This window comes from Canis lupus, chromosome 13, assembly GCF_048164855.1.
Source record: "Canis lupus baileyi chromosome 13, mCanLup2.hap1, whole genome shotgun sequence".
Classification (NCBI taxonomy): Eukaryota; Metazoa; Chordata; class Mammalia; order Carnivora; family Canidae; genus Canis; species Canis lupus.
Window position 1 is genome coordinate 39,579,637 of NC_132850.1, and position 12,502 is coordinate 39,592,138.

Genomic DNA, 12,502 nt, shown 5'->3' on the forward strand with positions numbered 1-12,502 from the left:
CTAGTCATTGTGGACTTTCCTTTGACGACATAAATCCCTGCTCCTTGTACATTGGTTCTAATTACTTCATCAGAAAGGTAAGTATAAATGTGTCACTGCCTAGTAAAATAAATTAAATTAATCCTAACATAAATGTTGCACTTACACACTCAAGTTCTGACTCATTTCTGGACTTTGATGTAAAAATAAAATTTACTTAGAAATTCCTGGAAAAACATGCATAATACTATTATGAATCATAGTTGATTCCCTGAGAGTTTTGTCCCTCAGTCTCCAAGAAGAGCTTCAATACCAAAAGTTGATCTACTGGAGGGAGACTTTGGTTTGCCTAGTTGATAAACCCAACATTGCTTCAAGATTTAATTTCTAATGACTTTTGTTCTATAATTCACACAAATCTGCAAAAAACTTATTTCCTACCTGAATAGAGGAGACACACTATAAATGCAGAATGAATTTGTAGAAACCATTTTGGATAACTGATAAAATAATTGTCAATCATTTCATCGCTGCTTGCAGCCACCAATCAATAGTTAAAGAAGAGAGGGGGCATCTGGGTGGCTCAGTTAGTTAAGCATCAGGCTCTTGATTTCTGCTCAGATCATGATCTCAGAGTTGTGAGACTGAGCCCCATGTCAGGCTCCACGCTCAGCCTGAAGTCTGCTTGAGATTTTCTCTCTCTCTCTCTTTTTCTCTTTCTCTCTTTCCCTCTCCCTCCACCCCCACTCTTTCTCATTCTCTCTCTCAAAAAAAAAAAAAAAAAGAGAAGAGAAAATATCTCCCACCTTCCTTTGACAATGGGGGAAGAAGTAGGACTTTGTTGTAGCATCAAGAGGAAGTAGAACCTAAGAGACTTACCATTTAGTTCCCTAATTAAGAACTGTTTTTCAGTTCTCATCTTCCCTACTTTTATCAGGACCATTTATTTTCTTCTAATGCCTCCCTATCCGTGTTTGTTCTTGATATCTCTGGAGGACACCAAAGAAGTCATTATTTCTGCATTCATTAAAAATAGGTTTATGCTTTGCCCTCTTATTCAATTCCCACTTGGGCTGCAAGTAAACAACAGACATGAAAGCAAGTGAAGATCAGGCATGGTGGGCCCCAGACTTAGATGTGACCACATGTACTTGGACTCTCCCTATTTCTCCTATTTATCTCTCAGGATGGGAGAAAAGTGGGCAGCAGTGCTCTAGTTAAAGCAGGGAGCCACTACCACAGGGCTGAGGCTGCATGCAGTTCCTAACTTCACAGAAAGGCATGCACCATAATTTCAAGATCAAATGCACCAACAATTCCTCCATGTTGCAATTTTCCACACATTACCAGAGAATATTAAAAAGTATCATTTTTGTTATTTATTTCTATGCTCAATAAGGTAGATAATACGGGTTTTAAGAATATAATCTTTTCCTCATGGCACTCTATTTTACTTTTCCTTTCTATTCCCTTATGCAAAAAAGCTATATTTACTTTTTTTGTTTTGTTTTGTTTTTAGAAAGAGAGAGAGAGAGTAATGTGGGGCTCAATCTCACAATCCTGAGATCATGACCTGAGCTGAAATCAAGAATTGGGCACTTAACTGATTGAGCCACCTCAGGTGCCCCCATATTTGCTTTTGAACATACATATTAACTCCAAGGGTTTCTTGGGTATTTGACTTTGAGAAAACCGAGCAGCTTCTCCCAAGCCACCCTCTGTTCTTCCTTTCTATTTTGTTCCCCATAGGCCAATTTTACTTTGTTGTTATATGTCACCAAACTAAAGACGCATTTCCTTGGAGGCACACATACAAAATTGGTATAGTTTTATTTTGAGGTCGTGTAATCCTTCTACAACTTTAGATGTCTGATGGTGTCAGAAGAAAATTTCTTTCTATGAGAAGGCTTTCAGGACTTTTAGAAGGGAATTCAGAATCAAGGCTGGTTCCTTTTGTTTCTTAATCAATTCGCTAAATAGCTTCCATTGCATAGGGAAATTATTCTCACCCCTAAACTGAGATAGTATTTTGAAACAAATTATCAAATAATAATGCAGACTAATTTCCATAGTTGAATGAGTAGGAAGGCAAAGTACATTATTTGCTAATGTAAATGCCTACGCCTGTTGCAAAAAATTTAATATTCAAAGTCCAGACAGAACAAGGAGACAAAAAAGTGATTGCTTAAAAATTTTCCAAACCAAAGTGACCTATAGCACACAAAATACAGTTCCATTATGTGCAACTGACACTTTCTTTGTTAAGAATAATGAACTACAGCAAAATGACATAATGCAAAACTCCACAGCTGATAAGCTTTCTGCATTAGAACAGAAAGAGTACATTTCTTAAGCAGTTCTGCATCCAATGTTTGCCTTGAGGAGGCACTTAATGGCTATTACTGTTAATAGTAACAATATGAAGCTAATTGGTTTATAATGAAGCAGCAGAAAATACTGATGGTGAGATTAAAGTATATAAAAGGAAAAATAAAAATCTATGTTCAGGCTATATAAAATGATGCTTAAAATACACCTTAATCTTGATAGATTATTCATAAATGACATATTTGTTCATTGTAGTAAACCTTTTCTAAGGGACTACTCTAATCCCATCTCTGAGCTTGATACTCTCAATTTTTATACCCAGTTATGACTTCTCTCCTAAGCACTAGACTCAAATATTTCGTTGCCCATTTGACATCTGCAGTCACAGAGCTAATTAGCATCTAAAATTTAATATGACCCAGACCAAACCTGTGGTTTTTCCTTCTGCCCCTCCTCCTCTTCTCCATTATTGGCTAACATTGCTTAAGCTCACTACCTAAGAATCAGCCTTCATTTTTTTTTCTTTCTCCTACCAATTGCTCAGGTGAGTTCTGCTGCTTTACCTTTATTTTATTTTAATTTTAATTTTTTAAAGATTTTATTCATTTATTCATGAGAGACACACATAGAGACAGAGAGGGGGAGAAAGAGAGAGAGAGAGAGAGAGAGAGAGGCAGAGACACAGGCAGAGGGAGAAGCAGGCTCCATGCAAGGAGCCTGGTGTGGGACTCAATCCCAGGACTCCAGGATCACGCCCTAGGCCAAAGGCAGGCACCAAACCACTGAGCCACCCAGGGATCCCTACCTTTAAAAGATATCTTAAATCCAAGCACATCTCACCAGCTCACCCAGGGATCCCTACCTTTAAAAGATATCTTAAATCCAAGCACATCTCACCAGCTCCACTAATACCACATCATGGTAATCCTTCAAATTAATTGGTCCCCTTTCTTCTACTCTTGTCCTTCTACCGTCCATTTTTCACATAGGCAAACAGTAACCTTTAGAAAATGTAAATCAAATCATGTTACCTCCCCACTAAAATTCCTCCAATACTTCTAAGTATCCCTACTTACTATAAAATGAAAACTCCTTACCCTGCTCTACAAGGCCATTATCTGATTCATACTTTTTGCTAGACCTCATTTATCACTTTCTCCCTTACTTTACTCCCACTTTTTCATGTGTCTCTTAGAAAATGCAATTCCATCCTTGCCTCAGAGTATTCAAACTTTCCATTGTTCCTCCTTGGGTTTGCTTCTTCTCAGAGTTTTGAATAGTTTGCTCTTGTTTCAGTGATTGTCCCTTCCTCAAAGATGGCTTCCCTTGACTACCTCTACACAGCTACCTCCTACCTTCCAGGCTCCAAAGCTCTCTCTAACCTTCCCTTGTTTTCCCTTGCTTTGACTCATAATACTCAACCCAACCTAAATCTATATTATACATTTAATATTTTCTCCTCATATTTCTACCCCCCAATGAATGTAAGCTCTATGAAGTAATGACCATTGTCCTTTTCACTGCTGTATCCTCAATGCATACAGCAGTATCTGACATACAGTAGACAGTATTTGTTGAAGAAATTAATAGTTGAATGTTTTCTCTACTCAAGAACTTTCTATGATTTTCTATAACCTAAAGAACTGAGGTTTAAACGTCTCAGTTGTCCTTGGTCAAGGCCTTCCTTAACCAAAGTCCCTCACTATCTTACTTCATGTTCCCTTTCCAGCCACAACTTCTTCCTGGGCATTAATCACCCTGGACTACTAGGTCCCAACACTTTATGGGCTCTAGGGATTCTGTCTTTGCTTGGTTGCCTGCCTCCTTCTCTATGTGGCAAATTACAGCTCATAAGTCATGCCCAGCTCTTATATCATTTTCTCAGACACCTTGCACTGAAATCACTTGTCCCACTAAAATTTGTTTTTGTTATATTTATTATAATAAATACCACACACCCAAGGCATTTGTTGAAGCAATCTGCAGCAATTGTTTAACATTGCAGTTGCCAGAAATGGTGATATAAATTAGGGCTAAATAGAGGATTACCAAAAATTTTATGGGAAAAACTGGAGAATAAGGTGTCATAGGGGATTTTGAAAAGCTCCAACATGCTCCTGATAAAGAGGTCCATGAACACATGCCGAGCTGTGTACAAGCCCAGGAAGAACTGAGAAGGCCCTAATCTCTTCTCTGTCTAACCTTAAGGTTCTGTGAAAGCAGGATGTGGAGGCTAAGGCAGAGTTTTAAACTGCCTGCTAAAGCATTAAAGGGATGGCCCAATACATACCCAGAGGCTCTTGGCAGTGTCTGGGAGGCTTATTGGTTCTAGGCATTTAAGGAGATATTTGTCTAGCTAAATATCATTAGCTGGCCTCTCAACTGACTAAGCACATATATCTGTAGCTGCACTGACAGAGAATATAGATTTTCCAGAATTAACCCAAAAGAGCCTTAAATAAGCATCTGCAACAACAACACAGAACATCTCAACCTAAGAAGTAATCTGACTTCTAGAGTGTTACATTATACTTTTTAAAATGTATAGAGTTTAACAAAAAATTAGGAGACATGTCAAAATATGGCCTATACCCAGGGGACATAAAGCAGTCAATAGAAACTGTCCCTGGATGTTGGACTTACTAGACAAAGACTTTAAACTGCTTATTTTAAGTATATTCAAATAATTAAAGGAAATCATGTCTAAAAATTGAGGGAAAATATGAGAATAAATTATCATCAAATGCAGATTGTCAGCAAAGAGAAAGAAACTATTTATAAAAAGAGCAAACTAGAAATTTTGGAGTTTATTAGTACAGTAACTGAAATGAAAATATCACTACAGGGCTGGTTAACAAAAGAAAGAATAAGCAAACTTGAAAACAGGTCAATTGAAATTAATGAGTTTGAGAAACAGAAGGTAAAAAGAATGAAGAAAAATACACAGAATGTCAGAAACTTGTGGAATGCTATCAAGGATACAAACATATGTACAATGAGAGCCTCAGAAGAGAGGAGAAAGAGCAAGGAGCACAACAAATATTTGAAAAAATAATGGAAACTTCTCAAACTTGATGAAAAACATTAATATGCACATACAAAAACCTCAATAAATCCAAAACAAAAAAAGAATCTTGAAAATGGCAAGAGATAAGTGATTCACCAAGTTCAAGGTGCCTTCAATAAGATTTTGCTGACTTTCATAAGAAAACATGTCTCAAAGGCAATGGAATGAACAATTCAAAAGGCTGAAAGGAAAACACTGTCAACTAAGAATTTTATATCCAGCAAAACTATCCTTCAAAACAAAGGAGAAATTAAGAAATTCTCAGATAAATTGAGAGAATTTATTACTGAAAGACCTACCCTACAGCAAATAGTAAAGGGAGACCTTTTAGATAAAATGAAAGGACATTATTGTAACTTAACTGTACATGAAAAAAGAGTGCCAGAAAGGTAACTACATTTATAAAAACAAGGACAATTTAAATGTATTTTTTGCCTTAACTAGTTTCTTTTTCAATCTAATTTAAAAGACAACTGAATAAAGGAATAATTGTAAAACTGTGTTGATGGACTCATTTATAACTATGAAGATGTAAGTTGTATGACAATAACCCAGAGGAGAAGGAGAGGAACGGAGATATATTGGTGCATATTAGTACAATGTTTTTTTTTTAAAGATTTTCGTTTATTTATTCATGAGAGACACACAGAGAGAAGCAGAGACATAGTCAGAAGGAGAAGCAGGCTCCTCACAGGGAGCCTGATGTGGGACTCAATCCTGGGACCCCAGGATCATGCCCTGAGCCAAAGGCAGATGGTCAACCACTGAACCACCCAGGCATCCCTGGTGCAAAGTTTTATGTCGTTGAAAGTAAATTGGTATTTATCAAAACTATATTAAGTTATTAATTCTAATCCCTAGGGCATAAATTTAAAAATATAGTAAAAGAGCAACAAGGGAATCAAAATGGTACACTAGAAAATAATCTAACACACAAAAAAGTGAGTAATCAAGGAATAGAACAAAATGATATAAGGCATATAGGAAACAAATAGCAAAATGACTGATATAAATCCAATCTTACAGAAATTACAGTAAATGTGAGGGTTTAACACTCCAAACAAAAAGCACAAAGTGGCAGAATACATTTATGGCTTTTTAAATTTTTTAAACAACTGTATGCTGTTTCTAGGAGGCACACTTTAGACTGAAAGATACAAATAAGTAGAAAGTAAAAGAATGGAAAAAGATATACTATGGAAGCAGTAACCAAAAAAGACCTAGAATGGCTATACTTCTATTACACAAAACAGATTTTTGGACAAAATTGTTACTAGGAGGAAATTTTATGATGATACAAGGGTCAGTCCATAAGGAATACATAATAATTTAAAAAAATGCATTTACTTAACAGCACAGCCCCAAAATACATGAGGCAAAAATGGCAGAATTGAATGGAAAAATAGATAATTCAACAATAATAATTGGAAACCTCAATAGCCTACTTTCAATAATGAGAAGAATAAACAGGCAAGATCAACAAGGAACTAGAAGACTTGAACAACACTACAAACCAACCAGATATAACAATATCAATAGAACACTCCACCTAACAACAGTAGAATGAATACACATTCTTATCAAGTACAAATGGGACATTATCCAGGGTAGACATACGTTAGGCCATAGAACAAGCCTTAATAGGTTTAAAAAGATTCAAATTATGCCAAGTATATTATCTGACCATATGGAATAAAATTAGAAATTAATAACAGAAGGATTTGGGGGAAATTTGAAAAATATAGGTGCATTATATAGTACACTCATTAATAATCAATAGGTCTAAGAAAAAAATCACAAGGGAAATTAGAAATATTTTGAGATGGTGAAAAGGAAGATAAATTATATCAGAGCTTATGCAATGTAGCTAAAATAGTAGAGGTAAATTCATAACTATAAATACCTATTTAAATAAGAAGAAAGATATCAAGTCAATAATCTAAACTTCCACCTTAAGATACCAGGAAGAGAAGAGCAAACTAAACCCAATACAAGAAGAAAAAAAGAAATAAAAAAGAAAGAAAGAAATTATACAGAGAATAGTAAAACAATAGAGAAAGTCAGCAGAAATCAAAAGTTCATTCTTTGAAAAGATCAAGAAAATGGACAAATATTTATCTGGACTGAGCAAGAGAAACAGAGAGAAGACTGAAATTACCAAATTAGAAATGAAAGAGAGGACACTGACCTTACAGAAATAAAAACCATTATAAGTGATACCTATGAAGAATTGTATGCCAACAGATTAAGATAAGCTAAATGAAATGGACAAGTTCTTAGCAAGGCTCGAACTGTTGAAATGGACTTAAGAAAAAAATAGAAAATTTGAATATAGCAAGTATAGAGATTAAATGAGTAATAAAATTACTTCCCCCAAAGCCCAGTTCAAAATGGTCTCACTGGTGAATTCTATCAAATGCTTAAAAAAGAATTAACACCAATCCTTATAAATTCTTCCAAAAAACAGAAGAGGAATATTTTCATACTATTTCTATGTGACCAATACTATCCTAATACCAAAGGCATCACAAGAAAACAATACTGTAGACCAATATCTCTTATGAATAGAGATATAAAAATTCTTTTTTTTTTTTTTAGATTTTTTTAATAGGCAGAAAGAGAGAGAGAGAGAGAGACAGAGACAGAGACAGAGACACAGAGGGATAAGCAGGCTCCATGCTGGGAGCCTGATACGGGACTCGATCCCAGGACTCCAGGATCGTGCCCCAGGCCAAAGGCAGGCGCCAAACCGTCCAGCCACCCAGCGATCCCCGAAATATAAAAATTCTTAAGAAAACACTCCAAACTTAGTCCAGCAACATATTGAGAGGATTATGCACTATGAACAAGCAGAATGTATCCCAGAATGCAAAATTGTTCAACATACAAACTTCAATCAATATATTATATTAATTATGTTGTGTTGTGTTAATAGATTAAAGGAAAAAAATGACATGACTCTTTCAATAGTTACAGAAGAAGCACTTGACAAAATCCAACACTCCTTCAGAGTAAGATGATTTGACAAACTAGGAAAAAAAGGGAACTTCATCAACCCGATGAAGGGCAGCCTTATATGAAAACAATACAGCTAAAGTCATACTTACCGGTGAAAGGTTGCACGCTATCCCTCTAAGAGTAAGAAGACAAGGATGTATACTCTTGTCACCTCTATTCAATATTGTACTGAAGGTTCTAGTTAGGGTAATTAGGCAAGAAAAAGAAATAAAATGCATTTATATTGAAAAAAGAATTAAAATGATCTCCCTTTGCAAATTATATGATCTTTTATGTAGAAAATCCTAACACACACACACACACACACACACACACACACTATTAGAACTAATCAGCAAGTTCAGGAAGGTTGCCAGATGTAAGATGAATACACAAATATTAGTTGTATTTCTCTATACTCTCAATGATTCACTCAGAAATGAAATTAAGAAATAATTCTTTAGGGGATCCCTGGGTGGCTCAGCGGTTTAGCACCTGCCTTTGGCTCAGGGCGTGATCCTGGAGTCTCTGGATCGAGTTCCATGTTGGGCTCCCTGCATGGAGCCTGCTTCTACCTCTGCCTGTGTCTCTGCCTCTCTCTCTCTGTGTCTCTCATGAATAGGCTAAGATGTGGAAAAATTTTAACCCTCACACATTACTGGTGGGGTTGTGAAATGGTGCAGCCTCTTTGGAAAACAGTTTGGCAGTATCTCAACAACTTAAATTTAGATTTACCATATGACCCAGCACTTCCACTTTTAGGTATATACCCAAGAGAACTGAAAATGTATGTCTATATGAAAACCTGTCCATGAAGATTTCTAGCAGCATTATTTATAATAACCAAAAAGTAGAAAACAGTCCAAATGTCCATTGACTAAAGAAAGGATAAATGACATGTGGAATATCTCTATACAGTGGAATAAAAATTTGTCAGTAAAAGGGAATGAAGTCCTTATATATGCTACAACTTGGACAAACATTATGCTAAGTGAAAGAAAACAACCAGAAAGACAACATATTGTATGATTCTATTATAAGAAATGGCCCAGTCTGTGGGATGGAAAGAGAGGAATAGAGAGTGGTTGTTAATGGGTATGAGTTTCTTTTTAGGGATGGTGGAAACATTCCAAAATTTGATAGTGGTGACAGTTGCACAATTCTATGAATATACTAAAACCCACCTGATTGTACCCCATAAAAGATTAAATTTGATGGCATGTGAATTATATCTTAATAAAGCTATTATGGAAAAATGATGTGGTGTAAATTTGGGCACTTGTTTTCTTTTCTTTTTTTTCTTTTCTTCGTCTTCGTCTTCGTCTTCGTCTTCTTTCTTTTTCTGCTGCTGCTGCTTCTTTTTTTTTTTTCTAGTGGGGCAATTCAGAAGTTTACCATGTTGGTATTTTTGGCAGAAAATGAAGGTGACAGCAAATGACGTTTCAGGAATGGCTTTTAAGGCACCAGAAGCAATAGCCTGAGGATAATCAGAGTTGTTAGGCTACTCTCCTACCCTGGGAAGTGAAATCAACCTGATTCTGTCCATCATGGACACTGGTGACTTGAGCTGTTGATAAATGCTCTGTAAAGTTTAACATCCCGTTATACTTTAAATATAGAGCCTAATCAACAATATCTTTCAAACTCAGTCTATTTTGAACAAAACTGAAGTAGAATGTTAAAATTAGAGGAATTTGAGGTCCTCTGGTCATTGGCCAAAAGGGAAAATTCATTTCTTATGATCTGGGAATTTATCTAGTATTAAAAGTAGATGACTTCTTTATATAAGAATAAAGGGAAGACTAAAGAACCAAATTTGAGATTCTGGGTAAATACCAAGCAGCAAGTTAATAGAGACCCCTTTCTCCTTTTTTTCTATTAGGATTATATTCGAGGATAATAGATCTTCATCAAATAGTGACTCTGCATACTTCAGAGATAGGTGAAGTCTTTACCATTTAAGATAGAACATAGATAGATATAATTTACTGTTTTAAAATTTATATTGGTATCTTGTTACACTTTTTTTTTTGGTCTCTGGGGGGAAGAGAGAATCCAAACTTGGCTTATTATGTTGCCAGGTATTTCCTAGACACTTTTGTATGTGATAGGAAGGGAAAGTCATTTGGAGCTGCTTTCTCAATTAATACTGCCCTTCATCACCACATCTAGCCCTCAAGCTTAACCTCCATTTTCGGATTGGCTTTTCAACATTCTAAACCAAAATTCTCATTTCTTTTGGGAAAACGTATTTTGGCACTCTTCCCAGATAGAAATTGATGACCCTGCTTGTACTTTCTCAAAGCCTCTGTGGATCACTGGGAAGGGACACACCTGTGCGTCTGATCTCAACAAGCTCTAAATCTATATTGTGTTGTTCAGCAGCTGCCTCAACAAAGTTCAGTGCAATCGAGGCATACATGCACCAACCTCAGCCCTCCTGGCTGTCACTGGTGACGACCCCCTCCCATCTCTCTCCGATTTCTCCCCTTTGTCATGTCCTTCCTCTACAGCCTCCAGACCTCTGCAGGGTATCACGGGGAATTGTAGATTAGCACAGTGTGCTCTTCTCAGTTTTGTGTGCAGTTTCTCTTCGCAATTTCCTTACTGTGGTAGGCAGCACTCATCAATCAGCCCTGCACTTCTACCAGCGAGAATTCTTTATAAGGAGCAAGATTTCTTTAGTCATAGCCACTTGTATAAGAAGAGATGTTTTCTCTCATGAGTTGTTTGATATGCAGTGCAGTCATTCCTTCTGTTCTGAAAAGCTCACCTGAATAGGATAGTATAATTCCTGGATGTTTGGAATCCTAATACATTTAGTTTTATCTTTCTAAAATAAATTCTGTATTTGTGAAAGTGACCAAGCTTGATGAGTGGCAGGCAGTGGAGACTAAAGGCTTAACTGTGTGGAATTGTTGCTATAGAAAAAGAGCTATATAATCTTCCCTGTTCTATACCTACTAAATCTTCCGAAGGGTTAGGAAAACAATGTTTCATCTGTCTTTGGCTTTCTGATAATATCGACATATCAAATCAAAGTTGTCCTATAGTTTCTTTGGATAAGCATTTCCTAAACTCCTGGTTATCGAGTATTTGTTCCTCGCTGATGTTAATATGTATTCCTGGAAACTAGAAAAATTTTCATGGTCAAATACATTTGAGAAATTTGGGTTAAATAAAAATAAATTGGTTTCCTCCCTGTGGAGCTTCACAGAATCTTTAATAATACAGAGTGTTTTGGTGAACTTCTCAGATGCAGCTATGGTAAACAGTCTTCACCCTGGAATGAATGTTTACATTGCAGGAAGCTAGTGTTCTGTGAAAGAGTTTGTGAAATGGGGTTTTAGATCCATACTCTTTAGCCTAATGTGAAAATTAATGGAGAATATTTGGAACAAACAGGACTGGATTCTAGTTGGGGGCCTCTACCAATTAACTTCATTTATAAAACAAAGACAATAATACTTGCTGCAAGTTGTGCTGTGAAAATTAAATATTATATATGTAGACTACTAATGAAGACTACTACTACATAATATTATATGTAGACTACTAATTCCTTCCTGGAATCTAGTAGGCCTTCAGTAAATGGTAGCTATTGTTTTATATAGAAAAAAAAACTAGTTGAGTCAATAGTCTTTCCAACAAGAAGTGAGCATTTCTTTAATTTATAATAATAGAATTTAATAGAATTTCCTAAAATGCATTCTGCATGGCCTGAGCTGGATGGAATTATATTCAATGTTCAGTCCAATTTTAATGGTTAGTCCAATTACGGTATTCTATTTGTTGAGCAAGGGGAGGAAAAAGAACAGCTATTGAAAGTTTATTTGATATTCACATCAGTCTTAGGGGTAGAAATTATTCAGCCCCTCAGGGGTGAGTAAGATTAAGCAGGTTGACCAAGCTCACGCAAGGCATATTAAGTAGCAGAGTTAGGATTAGAACTCAGACCCCTTACTCGAAAGCCAGTGTTCTCTCCACCTGTCATGCCATGTTGCCTTCTTTAAATGTTGATAATTTATTCTTTCATGTACCTGGTAGCTCTTTGTTAATAAGACCATTCTATTCCTCATTCATTCAGATAAATGACTCCCTTCCTAGATCTTGATAGAATGGTACTAATTC

The 12,502-nt window shown here is 36.1% G+C and overlaps 1 protein-coding gene across 17 annotated transcripts in view; it reads right to left on the reverse strand.

Annotated features, from left to right (window-relative positions):
* Positions 1-12,502, reverse strand: part of ANKS1B (ankyrin repeat and sterile alpha motif domain containing 1B) — a 1,043,873-nt gene that overhangs the window by 165,651 nt on the left and 865,720 nt on the right. The gene's annotated exons all lie outside the window — the stretch shown is intronic.